General features: G+C 51.1%; 1 protein-coding gene and 1 long non-coding RNA gene across 4 annotated transcripts in view; one reads left to right on the top strand and one right to left on the bottom strand.

The window, feature by feature from the left end:
* Window positions 1-8963: 8963 nt before the first annotated feature.
* LOC135580680 (uncharacterized) lies at window positions 8964-11938 on the bottom strand. Its single transcript, XR_010475575.1, has 2 exons — window positions 11558-11938; window positions 8964-10960 (listed from the first exon to the last, which is right to left on the bottom strand). It is a non-coding gene; the product is annotated as an uncharacterized LOC135580680 (long non-coding RNA).
* A 7128-nt stretch (window positions 11939-19066) lies between these two features.
* Window positions 19067-20206, top strand: part of LOC102083808 (rho GTPase-activating protein 20-like) — a 29451-nt gene continuing 28311 nt past the window's right edge. The window contains exon 1 of one of the 3 annotated variants that reach the window (XM_065077285.1): window positions 19067-19272. The gene's annotated coding sequence lies outside the window, so the exon portion shown is untranslated. Of the gene's footprint in view, window positions 19277-20206 lie in introns of all 3 variants that reach the window. The other 2 variants (XM_065077286.1, XM_065077284.1) reach the window with 2 other exon arrangements.

Here is a 20206-nt window from a genome sequence, read left to right as displayed (position 1 = left end):
GAGCGGGAAGAAGAGCAGTGGAAACGGGAGAAATTCAAAGCGGTGCATCTCCCCGCGCTGGGACAAGGAAATTGCCTTATTTAGGACTTGTCATTTATTTTTAACATGGGCTCTTGGACTGATGGGTTGTTGTTACCAATCTTACAAAAGCAGCGGGGGGGTTTCCTCGCAGCAAATGTCTGTGTCGCACTGGGCACAGGATGGGCTTGGGAGGCTCCTGATTCCAGGAATGTGACTTTTTATAGATCCTGGTTCAGGAAATCAAACGACGTACCTGACATCGGCAGCGAGACACACACGGTGCGGCCCTTGCGCTCGAGGCGCAGCGGCAGCGCCGGCGCAGACTGCAGCCGCGGGCTGGCCGGGAGTTACGCCTTTTGCCTGGAGGTCTGCGGCTGAGAGGAGTGTGAGCACTATCGAAGGGGACACTGTGCTAACTGGTAATCTAACCAGTAAAACATCCTTATGGTGAGATATGAGCTCCCAAGAGAAACAGCAAAAGCCTCTGTATTTTAGCTGTGCAATTTTTGAAACATTGCAACCCCTAATCAATTTAAAATCCATCTCTCAGGCCTTTCAACACTATACTAGATAAACCCCTGGAGCATATTCTTAGAGGATACTGTACTCGTACTGAGACAGATTAAAACACTGACAGGGGCAAAAGGCTGAAGATACAAGTGTAATGTACAGGTTTTTTCAGGATTGGAAACAGCGGCCTGAGATGAGTGCTGTGTGCTTGTGCTTACACACACACATGCCCAGCATGAAAGGAAAACACATGAAAATATCAAAATAGCACAAAAGACTTCAGATGGTCTGGGATGGCCACAGGGTTCACTGCACCTTCTCTTGAGCTTATAAGCAAATAGTTGAAGCAGCGTATCAACTTTAATATGCTCAGACAAAATCAGACTGCTTCAGTCACCCCTCTTTCAGGCAACCTTAGTGATGAGCCAGCTGCCCATGATGAGGCTTTGATTTGCTTGGAATGCCTCAGCCCTGTGTAATTTTCTGGTTCTGGCTTATTCACAGGTATCTTCAGGGAGAACCGCAGTCCTTCTTGAGTAACAAAGGAAGACAGGGGAAACTGAGCTGCTTATTTTCTGTATGTGCATGAGGTACCTGCCGATTTTGTTTTTTCAGCCTCTAACCAGGTTTCATCTGCCCCATGGAAGTGAATCCAACAAGGCCAACACCCATTTTGTCTCCAAACTGTACCTCTGTATGGGATTTTTAACTCAAGCACTCATACAGCTGAGCGGAAAATAATGGTGGAGCCAACAGCTTCCAGCACTGAGCAAACCTGCGCTGCTGCGGGGATCCCGACCGCACAGCCTGAGGCTTTGGGGCTTTGCAGCAAGGGCTCTTTGAATTAGGAAGTGTAAAGCTTTCCTGTGATTTATCATGTGGGCAGCCTTCCATAAATGCACCACAGAAATTAAATATAGAAAAAAAACGCTGATAGGTCTAATCCATTTTGCTTAGATAGCACAGAATTGGTTCCTGTGGGACAATTTGCATTGTTTGCTCGAGCAAAGTTCAACATTTCCTAGGTGATGAAGCTTCCACCAATTCTTTTCAGGAAACAATTAACAGCCTAGCGCTTCTCAGTGGCGCAACGTTTTTCTGAGACTCTTCTACTTTAGCCAACCAACCAACCAACCAACCATACAGCTGCTGGAGATGTCCTGCTGAAGCGTTCTCAATCCTTCCCTCTCCACCTGAGTGCTTGCACTGTCCAGCTGTTGTGTGTGCTGCACGCACTAGGCAGAGGACAGGGTTACACACCTTGTGGTCTCCCGGATCAGTCCTTTGTTATTCCTTCACATAAGCTTTACCCTGAAAATCCCCAGTCGGCACATTTTTGTTTTCCCGATCCGCCCCGCTCAGCCTGCTGCTCTTCCAGCAGAACGGCGACCAGCACCGGGCACAGCACCCACTACTCAGCCTTCTGCCTTCCTTAGAATGAGTTGTTTTTTCATGGGCTGTAATACCCTCTATGTTCCTGACCTATCAATCATTTTGGCATTTGTTTTGTCTTTGACCAAAAGTACAGCTTTTAGTATTGGAAAGTACGCCAAGGCTGCAGCAGAGTACAAGCTCCTCTTCAGTACTTGTTTTGTCCAAGTTCAATGCATAATGTTGGTCTCATCTCGGCGTTTGTGGAAAGTTTACTCACAGCATTCAGCCACTCTTTGGTTTGGCACAGTGCACCGAGCGAGCGCCGTGGCTCTGGAACAGCAGCCCTGGCAGAAGCGCTGGGTCTGGATCTAAATGGAGCAGCCAAGTGCTGCAGCTGAAGAGCCGGGAGCGGAGATGACATGTCCAGCAGGAGCAGGGTCACCAGAGGGGCTCCCGGCCGGGACACCTGGCACCGCAGGACGCGCCGCGAGCCCGCGGCACCGCGGCAGGGCGGGACGGAGTCGAGACCGGTCCGGTGGAGGGAGAGCACTTGGGCACTTCTGCCTTTCAGGGGAAGACATTGTGAGACCTCAAAGACACTCACATTCCTCTTTCTTCTCAAGACAGGGAGCTCGTGCAGCTCCTCACGTGTACGATGCAAACTGAGATGTGCTCTGTTCTTTGTTAAGTGGATCTGCGGACTCGGCACTGAGCTCCGGGCTCCGGCGTCCCCTCCCACCCAGCCCCAGAGCCGAGCTCTGCTCGCCAGGGCACCCAGCGGCTCCGGACAAAGGCCAAATGGAAGCCAAAGTCCTCGGAGGTTATTTCCTTTTCTCCTCCGTTTTTCTCCGTTATCAGCAAACGGCAGTTTGCCAGTGAAGACGGGCAGAGGGAATCAGCAATCCTGAGCAAACCAGGAACACTTGTTCAGACCAAATGCCCCAGTAGTTCCAGCAACCAGAGCCACAAAACCTGAAAAACTATGAGAAGTCATAAGATGGTCATTTTTCACTTTTTAATAGTTTTATTTCAATCTAAGGTTGATTTGGTGGGGGGGGGGGGGGAGGAGGACAGTTGTTTGTTTGGTTTTAACTGCAAACAAACCAGAGGAAAAAGAAGTTTTGTTTGTTTTCATTTAGTTTCATTTCTAAAACAATCCGGCCTTCCTGCAAAAAAAGAAAGAAAACAGAAACAAATATGTTATTGTTTTTGTAAACTTGTCATGGGAGCTACAAAAATCCAGAACGGAGATTGTTTTATTCCTAATGAATGTCTATTAACTCCCCAGTGTCCCACAATGGTCCCATGAAATCCTTGGGAAGATGGACAGCAGAGGAGCTGTTCGTTCTCTCCAGACGTCGATGTGATGAGGGAGGGTGTCAACACGACCATCTTGCCACAAACTCGGTTACACCGCCCACTAGCCCCGATGTTCTTACCTGTCTGATCAACACACTCTGTGCCCCACGGTGCCCCGAGACCTGCACAGTGATGGACTTCTATTTCCCAATAGTACAATGGACCTCGCTGCTCAAGGCAGGATGACAGCAATCTTTTATATGTGGTCACCAAACCGGAGCATCCTTGCAGAAGTCTGCAGGGGCATCTGCCTTCCTGCAGGGCTCTCAAAGCTGCTCCAGAGATTAAAATCTTGGAACTGCTCCGTGCTCTGTCAGAGGGAGGGAGGACACAGGCAAATTCGCAGGTTGTTGCAAGGACATCAGGACTGCTTCTAAGCACCTATCATTTTCCTACGAGGGGTTTTTACCACCTCAATAAAGGCCTGTCCAAGGCACAAGCTGGGTTAGGGAAACACTTTGATGACACTTTGGCCAATGCAATCCCCGGTGATGCTTCTGAGGGTTAGACAGCTTTGCACAACTCCTCCGCCAGCTCAAAGCGCCGTGAGTAACTCCTGCGTACACCCCGTTTCCTCAAACAGCAACCACGGGCTGCGGGAAACCTCCCAGCGGAGACGGGTGGTGCACGAGTGATGTCCCCAGCACAGCCCGCTCAGCCCAGCGAGACTGGTCATGTCCCAGCGATGTCCCCAGCACAGCCCGCTCAGCCCAGCGAGACTGGTCATGTCCCAGCGATGTCCCCAGCACAGCCCGCTCAGCCCAGCTCAGCAGAAGGAGCGTTAACATGGGTGTGATACCGTGCGAGGAATTCCAGTGTCACTAAGTAATCATTTGTAATAACTCGGAGTAACAATTTCCATATGTAGGACCCAAAAACAAGAACTACAAGTCAGGAGATGCCTTCTCTAGCTTGTTAGTGACAGCAGCATTTCCGTCTCTGAAATAACATCTCTTTTCTGTTCTAGTCTCCATCACCCCACCAAAAAACAAATAAAAATCAGCTGAAGACAGCCAGGTCCATGAGCAGAGCTGGAACTGCTGGCAGGTTTGAGTGGGGAAGGGCTGGCATGGACCGGACCCTCGGCACCAGGCTAATATTTTACTGATGAAGGAGCCAGTACAGATGCACCTTTCACTTCCAGCTTAGATGGAAACCTTGGGTCTCTCCTCCGGGATGGGAGTTTCGCTCGGTGAGGCTGGGAAGCTCCTCGGACGAGCGTCCCGTGTGGTGTTCGGGCTTTCTCAGGGCTGTCCAGACTGTGGAAATCCAGAAACAGACTGGAACTGGGGGTGGGCACGGATGAAGAAACGGGGACTGAGGGCTCCTGAGAACCTCCATCCCAAGAGGTCTGCGGGATTTTCCTTTTCCCGTCCCTCAGAGTGCTCTGTTGTCCAGCTGGGCAGCCAAGGGCAGGAGGGTGAGGGTTAATGCCAACCAGGCTATTTAGCTGAACGGCTCTTTTTTTTTCTCCTCCACCTCCCATTTCCAACACACCCACCTCCTAAAGCAAGAAGAAAGGAATTCCCTGTGCTGCCATGACACCAGCAGTGTCCTTCTGCTGCCGTGCCCCACGCCAGCACCACCTCAGCCCTCCCCAGCCGCACCAGGAGCCACTGGGACCAGCGACACGGCCAATGGCTCCCGGTCCCGGGTCCGCAGCGTCATCCCGGCCGCAGACGCTCAGAGCCCTGGCTGCCGGCCTGGCCGCACGGGTTTTGTCCCCATCTCTCTGCCAAAGCAAACTGGCTTCTGACACCTTCCTGTATGTTTTCATCCTTTAAAGGGCGGAAAGCTGAAAGCCTGGCTTTGCTGCATTGCCCTCCCTGTGCTGTCCCGCATGGTTGTCACCGAGCTCTTTCAGGGCGGATGGGGCACCGGGTCCCCGTGGCAGCTGCTGGCAGGGCGCGTGCGGCGTGCACGGGGACCGGAGCTGAGCCAGCGGGGTCCTCACCTGCGTGTTTCACAGAGTGCCCCAAACTGGCACACAGCAATCTTTTTGTAGCTTCTTAGCATTTAATCCTGCAAGAATCCAACCCCATCACTCCTGTAGAAAACCAGATCTTGGAAAGCCATTCTAGGAGAATCTACTGATCATATTGAACCGGCACAGAACCAAAATATTTTCCCTCTCTGCCTTTAAACCTTCCTGATGCTTTTTTCATGTTGCTTGCTTGTCATCTCAAAAAAAATGGAAATTCTTGGAAGTGCAAATCTATCTCAAGACTCAAACTGTCCAAAAGTGCACAGTGCGGGAGTGCTGAGGCCTCCCGATTTGATGCTGGCAGGTCCTGGCAGTGTAAATTCAGTGGTTCTTCCAGCAGCTGGGGAAATAAATAAATAAACCACACAAAACCAAAACAACCTGTTCGGGGTCCCTTTGACCCACCAGCAGAAGGTGTTGGGCCAGGAGGAACAGAGCAGTGAAAAGAGCGGTGGCTGCACAGCCAGCTCATCTCCCAGGGGAAGAGCCGTTCCGCGCCGGCTCAATTCCCAGGCAGGGACTGTGGGACCAGCGTCTGTCCCAACGTCTGTCCCAACGAGCTGTCACCACAGGCACTGCTGTCACTGCCCTGGGAGTTGCAAAGGTGTCGTGTGATCGGGATGAGCCAAAGGCCTCGTTCAAATGGTTGACTCCATTCTGACTTGCTGTGCTTATGTTTTTTGCTTCAACTGTGCTGTTTTCCACTAGAATATTGTCACGTTCCAGCCATTTGACATACCCGTAAAAACATTGGTTTAGTTTTCTCAACTCATTAACCCTGTAGAACATCAGCTGGCTGAATGTGCAGAACTAAGAGATCCAAAGGGTGCTTTTTATCCCAGCCACCACTTACCTCTCTCCTGGAAGAGAGTGCTGGACAGCTGTGAAATCACTTTTTCTTGGGCCACCATGCCAGCAGGTTTCCGGCTGGAATCAATGAGAAAGCTTGAAAATAAATTGCTGACTGCTTAAAGCAAGAGGATCAGGAAACCCATCCCAGTTCTGAGCTAGAAAACCAACAGAAACAACCACCGGCAGCGGCTCCGCCGCGTCCCCCTCACGCCTGTGCAGCGCCCGCCGCCTCCCTGCCTGTGCAGAACAGCAACTGCGCACCTCAGTGCCACTGCGGAAAGCACCTGGAAGAGCACGAGGTCCTTGGCTGTTGAGCAAAGAACGATCGGGGATTTCAGCATGTGGGAGGCCCGGGGGGCACAGGAGGTCCTTGCCATAGGGAGGAAGGTGACAAGTCTGCGTATGTCAGCTTTCCAGTTGGGTTTGAGTGGTTTCCAGTTCTTGCGTGTGGGCTCTCTGCGGCACCCCAGCCGTGACGGGCACGGGTACTGACCCACTGACTCGAGCAGTAACTGTGGAACCAACTGCACTTGCAAAGATGCCCCAGTTCCACGCTGCCAGCGGTGTCTGGAGCACAGCCTGCGTCATGTCCACTCCTGGAGCACTTGGCAGTAAAGAAGATCAGGATTCTCATGGAAATTAAATGCTTTGAAATTGTAGTACATCATAAAACATGGCCAAAAACCAGAAATTGAATATTCTCTCTCCATGGGTCTTACTCCCAGGGAAACTTCAATAAGACTGAGATGAAAGAACCCAGTAGAGAGCTATTTTGTGCAGAGACACCTAACAGACACCCCACAGAGTCTGTCGGTTTTGAGTGGCAAAGGGAGTCTAGTCCATTGTTCCTTAGAGACCTCAAGCGTTTATTTACTACAAACCCAAATATGTTAATCTTTTCTTAAGCTCTGGAAAAGTTTCAGTCAGACTTTTCTGGAGTTTTGTCATTTTAAGGTAATGAAGTTTCTACAGGTTTTAAAAACATGAGGACCTGGGTTGAACAGGGACATATTAATACTGGTTTTATTTCTGAAAGGGTATAGTCCAGTTCATACCTTATTTGACATAATAGATAGCATAGCAGACTGTGACTGAAAGAGAAATAAGAATTCTCTTGCCTTGTGGATCACGAATCTTATTGCTCTCTTAAAACAAAACCAAAACACAAACAAACCAACAAAACCCATTACTGTACAGTCTCAGACAAGACCTCGTGCTGACAGTTGGTACCTTCTCCTACTTCCTTCACATTAGCAGGAACCTAATCCGCTTGATACACTCCAGCCAAACTCACATTCTTGATCATACACAGTTTACAGCAATTTTTCCACAAAGACGAAGAACAGAAAAGGATGGTCCATGAACTGAATGCACTTTGCCTCTTCTCTTCTTTGTCTTGCATGAGATTAAGAGGGACCATCTCTTCATCTGTGCTTATGCAAAATTTAACACTGTGGTGTTATGAACTGATAAATAAACTGATCAATAAAAAATAAAGGTGATGGCAAAACCAGATGGGATCACCTGGTGATTTGTTTAGCTAACAAGGGCGCAAAGGACCAAGTCCAGTGCCCTTTGGAAGGCAGCTGTGAACAGATGTGCAGCCCATGAACTTGACCTTAACCAAAGAACCCGTGAGCTGTGCCATAGCTGCAACCAAGACGCGTATTGTCAGATCTGGCGCAGCCGAGCGGGGAAGCGTTCTGTCGCAGACCCAGGCAGGGGAAGGGCCTTGCCAGAACCCGTTTTTGTTTCTGGCGCAATTTGTTCTCTTACCAAAGCAGCGATTTACAAGACATTCCTTAGCTGCACAGTAACATGGTGAGGACATCTCACTCCAGTTTGTAACAAGTTCAGGGCCTAGAGGTAAAAGTGCCACAAAACATCATAATATGCTGTCTGGCCTTGGAAACTGGGAAACAAAGAGCTTATAAATATGCAGGGACCTCCATGTGTTCCTGGGACCACATAGCAAGAAGACAGAGAAGCTCAAACATATATGGAGAGGAATGTCTCCCCTCCTCCCCCTGCATGTGCTGCAGTCAGGATGTTTGTGCAAGAAGAAAGCCAGTTGAACAATAAAACCCACATGTCAGATGTTGAAGGGAAGTCTGGAGCTGAACACACCGCGAGAAAGGACTGAGACCAGCTCATCCTTGTGACAAGGTTACCCCCTCAAATAGGCACGTCACAACATCCTTGTCAGGGGACCACACTGATAACAGCAGCACTGGTACTCTGAACTTCTCACCTAAGAATTGCAATGTACTTTACAATAAAGCCTAAATATATCTTTATGTGAGATGAGAGGGGCTGTAAAGAGATAGCTCTGCATATTTTGAGCATGAAAAACACACAATTCTATTACAACACAAAACAGAAAGCTCTAATTGACCAGGAAATTGTGCTTTTAATTAATTTTAATGAATTGTAATTGAATTATACCCAGTCAGGCTCCAAGGCCAGTGAACTTGCATGTCTTCACACTTAAAAAGAGAGTTCCTGTGACCTTTTAGAGCCACATTTGTAATACTAAAGGTGACATTAAAGAATGAACGCGAGTCCTCACTTTAACAAGAACTTCATTATTCATTCCAAGTGGAATATCTCTGAGCAAAGCTGAGAGATCCTCTTGGACAAGGGACAACCCAATATCCCCATGGAGGGCTTTTGAAGACTGAGCTGAGTCTAGAGTGAGAGGGAGCTTAACCTGAAGATGGAGCTAGGCCATGGCCAGCTCCAGACCTTCGCAAAGACATGAGCGTACAGAGCTGGACGAGACAGCTCATGAGAGCCAAAAGCTCTGCCACGGGTTCTTAAAGGTTTCCTGCTGTTCCTGTGGCCAGAAACGCTGCAAGCACCATTTTTCTTAACACTTTCTTTGTTCAGAGCTATATTTATTCACCCTTCAAATAAAGGAGCAGGAAGGAAAGTGTTGTGGGCCAAGTCTGGCAAACCATGAGCTGAAAGGACATCTGGGCACTGGGAGGTTTTACATCTGAGTACTTCAACATTTTCAACAAATTTTCATCAGATTCGTTAGTCTTGGCCTCTCATCTATCTGTGTGGGAAAACTACTTGCTAACAGGGTTTCTTTTAACATGTAACCCAAAAGGAATTAAGTTCCTAATTAATTAAGCTTTGAATGAAGTTCTGGAACAGACAGTCAGGACTGGGGTTGTCGGGCACTTCCAGAAAACAGCACGGAGCATCTCTCACAGTTCACGGTCACTCGCCTGCTCCTCCTGCCCTCCCACCGCCCACCAGCCCCTTTTCATCCTTCATTGCTGTGAGCAGCTCAAAGACATGTTAATGGCCCAGAAGTGATCCTGACACCAAATTTCTCTATTGAAACCACCTCCAGGCAGCAATCGGGTTTGCCACGCGCCTGCTGTCCTCGTCACTCGCAGGCAGTCACAGCGCACCAAGCGTCGGGGCCGGTTCGGCTCCCGCTGCCGCTGCCCCGGGTTCAGCAGGGCTGTAAGCAGTGGGGGGTGCATACTTCCTTATCTCACCTGGCAGTTCAGACCTTGACAAATGCATCAAGCCATGTGAGGAGACGAAGAGGCTGGTAAGACAGACCTGGTGGCTTCAGATTCTGCAGCTTCTCTGCTGCATTTAGTTGTTTTTGTCCTGTGTTTCTACAGCAAGTGTGGGGGAGTGACCGTGGCCCTGGATGAGAGGTCCGCAGCAAGGGCCGTCACACCCCCAGCCTGGGCATGGAGCTCCCAGTGGGGGATCTTATCCCCACTCAACCTAGCCCAGCAAAAAAGTATATGTATTTTTTTAAAAGCATATCTATTTTAAAAACATATCTATTTTACCCTGAGATCAGGCCCATTATTGGCTGTGTAAGCCAGTTCACAGTGACTGTGCTACTAGGGCACCTCTTGGTCTTACCACGCCAGAGCCTGAACTCTTTGGGATAAGGACTATGTTCCACTGTGTATATAGCCCCAAACATGATGAAGCATCGGTTTCAGTGGGTCCTTGCACCCTGTACAGCACCACCGATCCTTTAGTGCCAAGGTGCACCTTGCTAATAAAATATATCAACGCTAAAGGTAAAGCAAGGACCACCAGGTCTGAAGTGCTTTGTAACACACTCTCTGGGGCTCTGTATGGAGGTGGTAACGCTGGGGCCACTGGGTGAGTAGGAGCAAGAGAAAATGCGGATCTGCCGTGGGAGGGCTGAGGAGCTCTGTTATCAACAGCCGTCCCCAGTTTGTGTTGGGCTGCTCATGGGTGGAGAGCCAAAGCGTTCGCAGGCAATGGCTGGCACGGGAGCTCTTCATGGGGCAGTCCTGAGGGAAAGAGCTCAGAGGCACTGCTGGAAATCTCTTCTAGTCCAGTGGGGTCCTGCAGGCTGCACCTTATCACAATATAGAAATGCTCTGTGCCTCCAAATTTGCTTTTCTAGGGAAGAGGCCGTTTATAGGGGCAGTGTCCTGCATGTGATCTTATTTCTGTTTGGTTTTTGGTTTTTTGTTTGGTTGGGTTTGGTTTTGTTTGTCGGCTTGTTCGTTTGTTTTGTCACCTGCCCCGCTAAGATTTGCTTTTTGGGGTCAGTTCCTTGGCTTGCACAGGCTGGTGTTGCAGCTCTGGTCGCACTGAAGCTGTTCCGGCTGTGACCTCTGTAATATAAGCTGGTGGTCTCAGGTGGTCTCCCTCACCAATGCTCCTCTCCAGCCCTCTTGCCATCACGCCCAACATGAAGACCAAGTGCCTTGCTGCCCATGAAGACACTCCCAGGTTGTCCTGTTCCCTTCCATGCCCATCAGCTTTTGCAGACAAGGTGGATGTCACAGGCAGGTGTGTGCTGGAAAACTCACTGTTGACTCTGCCTGTGCCAGGTTTGTCCTGCAAAGAAGAGAGAGGCTTTGTGAACATTTTCACAGTCCTTGAGCAGCAAAGGACATCCCACCGTGCCATCCCCCAGCCTGAGTGCGGCTCTTCCCTGGGCACACAGGCAGGCAGCAGCAGTCTACAAGTGGGCACGATTTGGGGTGCAGACTCGGCTCTCCTGCCTCGTCTGTGTGGCTGCTCTCAGCAGGACAACTTCCACTCCAAACGCGCTACCGCAGTGAATAAATGGGGATGGGTGGCGCTGCAGGGGCTGCGCGGGCAATAAAAGGAAATATCTCTGCTCTGCATATGCTCTGGAGAGGGAGTGCGAGAGAGTATGCTGTGTGAGACAGTGCAGAGGGGAGGTGTCTGCCGGAAAAGCAGAGATGCAGGCACTGAGAGCGCGGGTGGGCGGTGGGCAGGAGCGGGACGGGGAAGGGGCTGCGTGGGGCCGTGCAGACAGAACCGCTGGGACGGGCTCGGGACAGAGGGCGGGAGCGGGCGGCAAAGCGGAGCCGAGAGGCAGAGCGTCTGTGGGTGGCCAAACAGGACACCCCATTCCAGGTGTGCCGGCCACCCTGCGCAACTCCACGGGCCACACCATTATTTTACCTTGTTAATGCTCTGTAGCCAGCAACCTTTTCCAAAGCAGAAGAATTGTGGCATTACAGCCTGGGGAGGGTGCCAAGGTTCTGCAAGAGCTGTCCATCCCTTCAAACAAACAATCACTGCATCTTTTCAAAGCTCCCTTGAGTGCACAGAGAGACTTTGCAGTCAGTGCGGTGCTGGTGGTTTGAGGATCGTTATGGAACAGTCTCTCCAGAAATGCTTCCCCTGACGTTGAGTCAATGAGCCATCTTCTCCTTAACAATGGTATTCACGTGGGACAGTGGTGCTCAACACGCGCGGTGGATCACTTCCACATCCTGCTGTGCCTGCCTGGCCTCCTGGTGCTCAACACGCGCGGTGGATCACTTCCACATCCTGCTGTGCGTTCCTCTCCAAACACACACAGGACGCGCACGTCACCTTTTCCAAAGGCTGAGGCAGATAGGCAGGGCCGAGGCTGGAAGCTGGCAAGAACAGCCCTGTCTGCGTGGGCAGAGTGACCGTGGCAAAAGCTCTTACTCTCAAAAACACATATTTTCCCATAAATGGTCAGTCACTGGGAACCAGTCACCACAAACTGATACGGGCATAGGGAGGAGCTCTAATGTCCATTAGTGAGGAGGAAGCAGCTCTGTGACATGTTTGGACCTCAGGATACAATTGTAGGTGGCTTCACAGCCACTGAAACGCACAGACAGTGCTGGGGCTCCAGCAGCACCTGGAGCTCAGGGCTGCCATGCTTGGTCTCTCTTAAGAGACATTGTTTTCTTTTGAAACTGGGATCAAAATCCCAGTAGGTATTCTCAAGTTCAAGGAGAATGAAAAGAAACAAACTGGAAGCCCCAGAGTGCAGTCTTCTCCTCTGTAAAAACACCGAGGCTGTACTTTCAATGGGTCTCCGGCAAGGCAAGATGAAAGGCAGTGCTCAGGACCAGAGCTGGAAACAGGACTTAATCCAAGGCCACTAAATCTCTGGCTGCAGTATATGTTACATCACACTGAGGCATGTGGAGGGTGGAACCTGAAGTGAAATTATTATCAGCTTGCAAACTCCCCCTGAGTGTGCTTTGGGCATCTGTTAGGGGTTTCTAATGGGCCTTAACAGAGCTTACCTTCCCCAGGCCCGTGGGCTGAGGCACTGCTGCCGCGAGGTTCCTGCCGGGATGGTTTGCATGAAGAAAACTTCAACATCAGCCTCACAAAGCAGAATCCTGTCCTTTGTTTGGGAACCAAAGCCACAGGTCTCGCAGCACCCGGGGAACCCCTGCGTTTCAGCTGCGCTCAACAAGTGTGCGAAGAGGTGCTGGAGACACGTTCCCTGCAGCTGGGAATCAAGCCCTCACGTTTCATCTTTTATTCTACCTGAGATTAAGCAGTCACAGTGTCAACAGACGTATTGCTGTCCTTTCAAACCGGCTTTGCGCCAAGCTGTTTTCAGACAGGCAATGACCAGAACAGGCATGGGAAGAGAGCCTTCCTCCTGCTGCCACTAGCAGAGATCTAAACTATTGATATGAAAGAGAAGCAAAACAAAACTTAATTAATCACATTGCTTAAAATGATGATCCAAATCTCACCAGTTTTACTCATGTGATTAACATTTTGTTGAAACAGAGGAACAGGAACAACCAATGAGTTATCTCACTGATTTCAGTGGGGTGTGGATTTCTGCATGGGTATTTCCAGCTGCTCTAACCACACTGGAACTGGCTAGGCTAGTGTGCGTGGAAAAGCAGAAAATGAGATTCCAAAAGCAACAATACCTTGTCCAAATAGCACAAGCAAAGTGTTTTCTAATCCAGTTTGCTTGATTAACAGCATGGCAAGACACACTGCATGTTTATATTGCGAACAGGGGCACAACTGTAAGTTAGAGGTGGTTGTAAAAGATCTTGACACTGTCTGACTGCGTTCGCTCCGGGTTGGGGTAGGCCTGCGGCACCTGTGGGAGGACATTACATACGTTGTAGACACGTTTTTCTCCTGACCCAGCGGCAAAACTATATGATACCCCACTCTAATGAACAGCAGCCAAGCAGTGAAGGAACCTGCTGCTCCTTGGGCTGAACACCTTTCACAAAGCAGGAGCCAGTCCGGAGAGGTGCGGCTGGCCCGGCGGGGTGAGAACGGGCAGGGGTGGGACCTGCGTGGGAAACGCTCACCTGAAGGGGTGGCTGAGGGCACTGGGCAAGAAGGGCTGTTGTGAAACGGACCTTTTGCCCTGAGGAAGGAAAGAAAAAGGAGGATCTGCCATTTGGAACCATGTTACTTTTAGTAGCCTTCATGCTTTTCAAACATGCCAAATCATTGTACAGACATCCTTACAGTATGTTCAGCCCTGAATGAAGCTCCAGCAGACAAAGGAAGCCAGCAAACAGGATGCCAGCGAGCCCTGCTAAAGGAAACATGATGGAAATTGGGCAGAGGAGCACACAACGCCTATAGGATGCATTATTTCTATAGCAGAGGCCAGCTCAACCTTTGTCTTGAGAACAAAATCCAGCCTCAGCAACCACGTAAAGTGACATTGTGTAGGGAGGATGTGACGGGCTAACCTTCACATATCAGAGGTTATTATTAAAATTCACAGCTGAGGAACACAGACTTCTGTACAGATCTGATCCGTGCCGTGGCTAACCCCATTTCCTGCTCTCAGCCTATGACTTACTGCTTGAAGGGCAGGAGGAGCTCACTGACAGCGCAGTGCTAGACATGGAAAAGTCTCTTAGCTGATCCCTGCATTGGTTCAGCAAACATCTAATCAGCACCGCTGGACATCAGCGCGTTACAGGCGCCGGCAGCGCTGTCAGCAGCACGGCAGCCCTGAGCCATGGGCTATTCCTGCCGCGCTGCCCCATGGAAAGCAAACCCAGGAGCACCGTGAACTTCTTTGTCGATCCTGTGCGTCGACAGAGTCTTTCAGATACTTGATTTGCATTATCAAATAACAACTCCAAGCAATTAAAAAAATATTCCTATCTGTTGAGAAAGGTGCTGTTGAGCACTCGCCTGTCTCTGCGTGAGTCACCCATGTCAGACAGAGAGCTCAGCACTGCTGCTCGTGCTGCTTGCAGCCGTGTCGCACAACAGGGGAAGTATTTCAGTCTCTTCCCTGCCTGCACAGGACGGTACGGATGGGACTACCCCGTGGTTTTCAAACAAATCCATAGCCAGCAAAGGCAACAACTGCACTGGGGTGGAGTCCCTTGGCTGAGTGAGCTGTGGAAGTGGGTCTGTCTGAGACGACTCCCATGTGATGATGTGTAGTTTGCACTTTTTCAAAGCACAATGATTTGGAGTAACAGTTGTAATGGAATTTATCTTGAATGCCCTTTTGAAAACAAATTCCCAACTGTTTGGGGTTTATTTCTGGGAGGGTGTTGGGTTCTTTTTCTTAAGGGCTCTTTAGAAACTTACTCTAAAGGCTCCAGTTGGAACAAGTTGGTTTCGATCTGTTTGCACACGGGTTTCCCTGCACTGACATCCAGCTCTCCTTTGAAAGGCACTGGGGACCCGAAGACAATTGATGCTGACAGATTTCCAAGGCTGAATTCCTCCCTACAATATCCAGGCTTGCAGCCAATTTGGCTGCCTTGGAGCAGTTGTATCTTTAAAAATTGCTTGATGTGTATTCACATTTCAAAAAGGGAAAAAAACCCACCACTGCAGACTGATTCAGAAAGACAGGCAGCTGGCTGAGGGGAGCAGCAAAGCCACGAGCAAAGACGACCCAAGCAGAGACGACCTTCCCGAAGTCCACACCACTGATTCTGCTCCTTGAAGAGAATGCCTCAGTGTCTGTACACCAGCAGGATACAACCATTCCCCTTCTCCCTGTCTGATCCTCTGACACTGTAACACAAACTAGTCTGAGAAAGCAGCAGGCTATTTCTGAGCCCTTTCTCATGAAGATTAGCTGCTCCTCTGAAAATGATCCTCCGTGGATGTTTCTTGGGCAGGAGGCAAAGGGGAGGGAAGAGGTTCCTCTGTCGAAGATTGCTCAAAAAATTAGGAGAATGCTGTCTTGGTTATTGATGCACTTTGCTGATCCATAAATCACAGATATCCTGAAATTCTACGCCCATGCAATGGAGACAAAGAAACACAGCTAAACTCCACTGAGCTACTAGTGGGAGTATAATAAGCTTAGAGGCTTTAAAGCATTTTAGCTACTATAATAATTGTTATTAAACTCATAATTCAAAGGAACTTGTGACTGCAAAGGAAACTTTTTCTGCTTGCTAGATTAGGAAAGAGGTCCTTTGGAAATAAAACTCAAGAAATCGTGTCTGGAGAGCTCCTTTGGAAAAGGCTGTGCCATCTCCCTCACAGCACTGTTGCTACAACCAGACAGTGGGTAGAGGCACATCAGGGCTGCAGATCTGCTTCCCCAGCCACAGGAAAACATGACAGAAAAGCACTAATAAGCACCAGTACTGTTTGCAGCCTTGCGTGTGTCTGGCCCGTTTGTACGTTTCCGCGCACAAGAAACGCGTGGTGCGGCCCTTCCCGGGAAGGAGAGCTGGCGGACGGGCGCCCGCCCTGCGGCGCTCCTGCCGGGGGTCCCGGCTGCCTGAAGACAAACCACATCCACACCCGGCAGGGGGGACGGTTCATCTTCTCTTTGGGTATCTTCTGCACAAAGATAAATTTGCAGCGATTGTTTAGAGACAGAGGGGACGTCACCACCAAAAAGTCACAACTTTTCAAATCTCGTATGCAAGCAATGATCAGACCACAGTGCTCCAGGTGGCAGATGAAGCATTCTTCATGCTTCTCTACAGTTTTTAAAAATCACTTGGCTTTTCAAGACAGTCTCTGTGACTGAGAAATGGTGCGCTTTTGGTTTTTAAAAGCTTTGAGTACTTGTTTGCAAGATTGAACCTAGAATTTAAGAGAGATCAAAATGCCTTAGCACAGATTAGCGTACATTTCCCCCATTCAATGCGTTGTTTTCAGCACGTCTCCAGAGACGATTTTATAGCACAGATATTCCTCAAAGTGGCAGAACTGTGAAAGGATCCGCCCTTGGTACGTGTTTACCTTGGAATATTTAGTCTCTCCAGTGCCTCCTTTCCCAACACAAACAGACTTCCCCACAGTGACAGAATTTCCCTGCCCTGCAGATAGAAAACTTTCTAAAGGAAACGTCCTACACAACAGCACAGGGCGCACGGGGCTCTGTGCCTTTCCTTCCCCGCAGCCCCGGCGGGTCCCTGAGCAGCGCTGGGACAGAGCAGCACCAAGGGCACCCACACACCTCTGAGCCCTGTTTGTGACAGCACAACATTCCCGGGACAGGAGCTTTACAAATCCTGGAGTCAGAACTTACCAGGGCGCCTTTGCTGCGCAGTTACCGTCCCGCCAGCGGGAGTTCAGCCCCTGCCTAGGGGGCTCCTTCAAAAAAGTTCAGTCCCGTTCGTCATAGTGGCACAAACAAATAACTCAGTGATAAAATCTGCTAGCACAATTGCCATTAACTGGCTTCCTTGCAGCAAGATCAAGGAAGAGGTCAAGCAAATATAGTAAGGATGGCAAGCAAGCCTTTCCCAAAACGAGACAACGAGACAGCGACTCTCCTCCTGGGACACAGGATTAAAGGGGGTGATACGGGAGAAGCCCATGTATTCAACCTGCACTTTGGGTGCACCACAAGTTCCCCTTGCAAGGCCCTCTGTCTGCCACCTTCCACGATGCAGGAAGAGTTGCTTTAAAAAAAAAATAAATATATATATATATATATATAATGGTAAAAACTTACAGAGAGTAAGTGACAAAATGTACAAAGCAGACACTTACTAAAAGATGAGGGATGCAATGGGGAACACCACAGGGTTTGTCAGGACACACAAACAGAGCTGAGACATCCAGCAAAACTGGTGATAAATGATGGCTTCCCACGAACATGCACCTCACGTTAATTAGAACGGAAAAAGCAACAGGCTAATATGGAATCTTTCCAAACCAAGAATCTGCATTACTAAACGCCTTCTCACTTTTACTGATCCTCCCTTTAGGACTCACTGTGTTCCTTTTCCATCAGCTCCGCGGCGGTGCTGTGAACACGGCACACGCATTTTCTTCACACAGCAGCGAGGGCAAATGGGCACCAAGTTCTCCACAGAGAGTGAGTGGAAAGTTGGGTGACTGCCACAGAAGGGTATTTGTGATCCCGTGAAAAGTGCTGCAATCATGGGGTTTGTTGATACAGGGGGAGATGCAGAAATAATTTCAGAGAGGAAAGTACCTTGTCAGTGCATGCTTTAATTGCTTTCCATAGTAATTTCTGTCCAGCAATCATGGTAGAATTATGGAATTGATGTATGGAATTTCTGCCTGGCCAGGAACTCAAGGACGCTGAGTCGCAGCAGTGCCGGGTTAACCCGGCAGTATTTCTGTCCATGTCTGTAAGCCACAGGACTCGCGGCACAGAAACAAGCCCCTCCTGGACACATCGCCACAGACCCTTCATCCTCCAGCCCGGGGGCCAGACACCAGATGCCTCCCTTGAAAGCAGGAGTCCCACTCACAAGGCTTCCCGCATCCGACCAGCACCCAAAACGCTGACCTGGCCCGTACCTGTGGGCTCTCAAAACCAGGTTTTTGGCTGGGAGCCTGAGCTGAGCAGCCTTGGCAGCAAACCAGGCCATGCCAAGGCCATGGGTTTCTGCCCCAGTTCCATCAGAACATTCACCAGAATTGAGTAAGTTGTGGTCTGTCCTCCAAACATCTGCTGTCCAGTCAGAGAAAAGACACTGAAAAGGTGGGAACTTTGAAAGGAAGGAAGTGAAGAAGTCGGAAGGAGGGAGAATGAAGATCAGGAAAAGATCACATCACATAGAGGAAATGGCTTCAGTTTGATGGTCCCAAATACTGTGCTGTGAACCACTCAGCTGTGACCTGAACGTTCCTCGCAAAGGAATGGACGGGCTGTCAAATGGGATGAGATTTTTTTGAGCTCTGGTTGGAAATGGATGCAAGGAATGGCACAGACAGGCCAAGTGGGATGCTGATTGCTTTTAGGAGAGGCTGGAAAACTGGGTGGGCACGTCTATTGCTGACAGCTGGGGCAGGAGATGGGGAGGTGAGGGGATGGAAGGAAAACTGTGTGTGACACCTTGTGAAGTTACTGCTGCGTGCTCTTCCTCACCTGCCTTGATCTGAAGGAACAGCTGCTTTCCAGGACAAGAGCATGACTGTCTTGGGTCCCGGCAGCTCTGGCCGCCGGTGAACTTCCTCCCTGTGCCTCCGCCACGGTGTCTCTCGGGGGGAGCCTGGGCTGGAAGCGCCGGCAGCTCGCCATACCTGACCGCCGAGGGCTGCCGCCGCCCTGCTGCAGACCGGGGTGCTCCCCACGCCCCGGAGGGACAGGTGGGCGCCTGCGGGGCACCGTGCGGGGCACCGTGCCGGGCTCCCGCCGAAGAACCGACGGCGCCGCCCGACGGAGCCCGAGCGGAGCCGCCGCCGCCGCCCCGGGCCGGCAGGGGGCGCCACCGCCCCGCCCCGCCCCGCCCCGCCCCGCCCCGCCGGGCCGCGCTCCGGCCCCGCGCTCCGCGCGAGCCCACGCACCGGCCGCCCCGGGCGCCGGGACCAGCGCGGCCGCCGCGGCCATGAGACGCATCGCGCCGCGGCCGTGACAGCGGCAGGAACCGGAGCGGCGGCCGTGCTGCCCCGGGCCAGGCAGGAACCGGAGCGGCGGCCGTGCTGCCCCGGGCCAGGCAGGTACAGGAGCGGCGGCCGTGCTGCCCCGGGTGCGGTCCGGGCAGGGGTGTCTCTCGCAGGGTCTCCTGCGCGCTGCCCGGGGTGGCTGCCGGTTGGTGCCGGTTCGGGTGTCGGCTCCGGGGGGCTGGGGGGGACGCGGGGCCGGGTCAGGACGTGCCGGACAAGCGCTGGGTGAAGCCGCTGCCGGTCTGGGAGCGGCGGAGGCGGCTGGTTCGGTCAGCCCGGCTGCCGAGGGGAGGGGGCAGCGGGGGCGGCGGTGTGTGCGGAGCTGGGGACCCGCCGGGCGCTGCGCTGGCCCGGGCGGGAATGACCCGCAAGCCGCCGCGGCTCGGGCTGCCGGGAGCGGCTGCTCCTGCGGCGCGTTCGCGGAGTCGCTTCTGCCGAGCGGTGCTGGAGTCGCCGCGCTCCGCATCCCGGTGTCGTTCCAGGAGACCTGTCGAGTGCGCGTCACTTTGCGCTCGTCTCAGCAAACAAAGACAGGCAAAGCGGTTCTTTTGTTACTGTCTTGTACCTTTAGACCATGCCGGAGAAACGCGGGCTCTCCTGGAGGGGGGCAGCCCGTGCACTGGCGTGGGGAGTGCGGGCGGGAAGAGGTGCAGTCCTGGCTGAGCGGCAGTTGCCCTTGCGGATTTTGCAAGTGCAACACAACAAACAATAGAATATCATATTATCATGGGATTAGTCTGAAATAATGGAAAGTAAGAGGGGAAACTGTAAACATTATTCAAAATGCCAGTTTGAAATTCTCAAACAAATCATCCAAAGCAAACAGTAGCTGAGTGGAACTGTTTTCTTTGCAGGGAGTTTCCACTGGAATAAATAGCAAATTCTGTTAAAAAAAAAAGTAATCTGCAACTGGTTGTAATATTTCCAGTGCTTGCCCGGGGCTGGAGCGTGCCCATGACCAGAGAGGTCCTTACAACACAGAGT

The sequence above is a fragment of the Columba livia genome, chromosome 12, assembly GCF_036013475.1.
Source record: "Columba livia isolate bColLiv1 breed racing homer chromosome 12, bColLiv1.pat.W.v2, whole genome shotgun sequence".
Lineage (NCBI taxonomy): Eukaryota > Metazoa > Chordata > Aves > Columbiformes > Columbidae > Columba > Columba livia.
The sequence above is the reverse complement of the archived record's forward strand: the minus strand, read 5'-3'. Positions and strand labels throughout refer to the sequence as shown.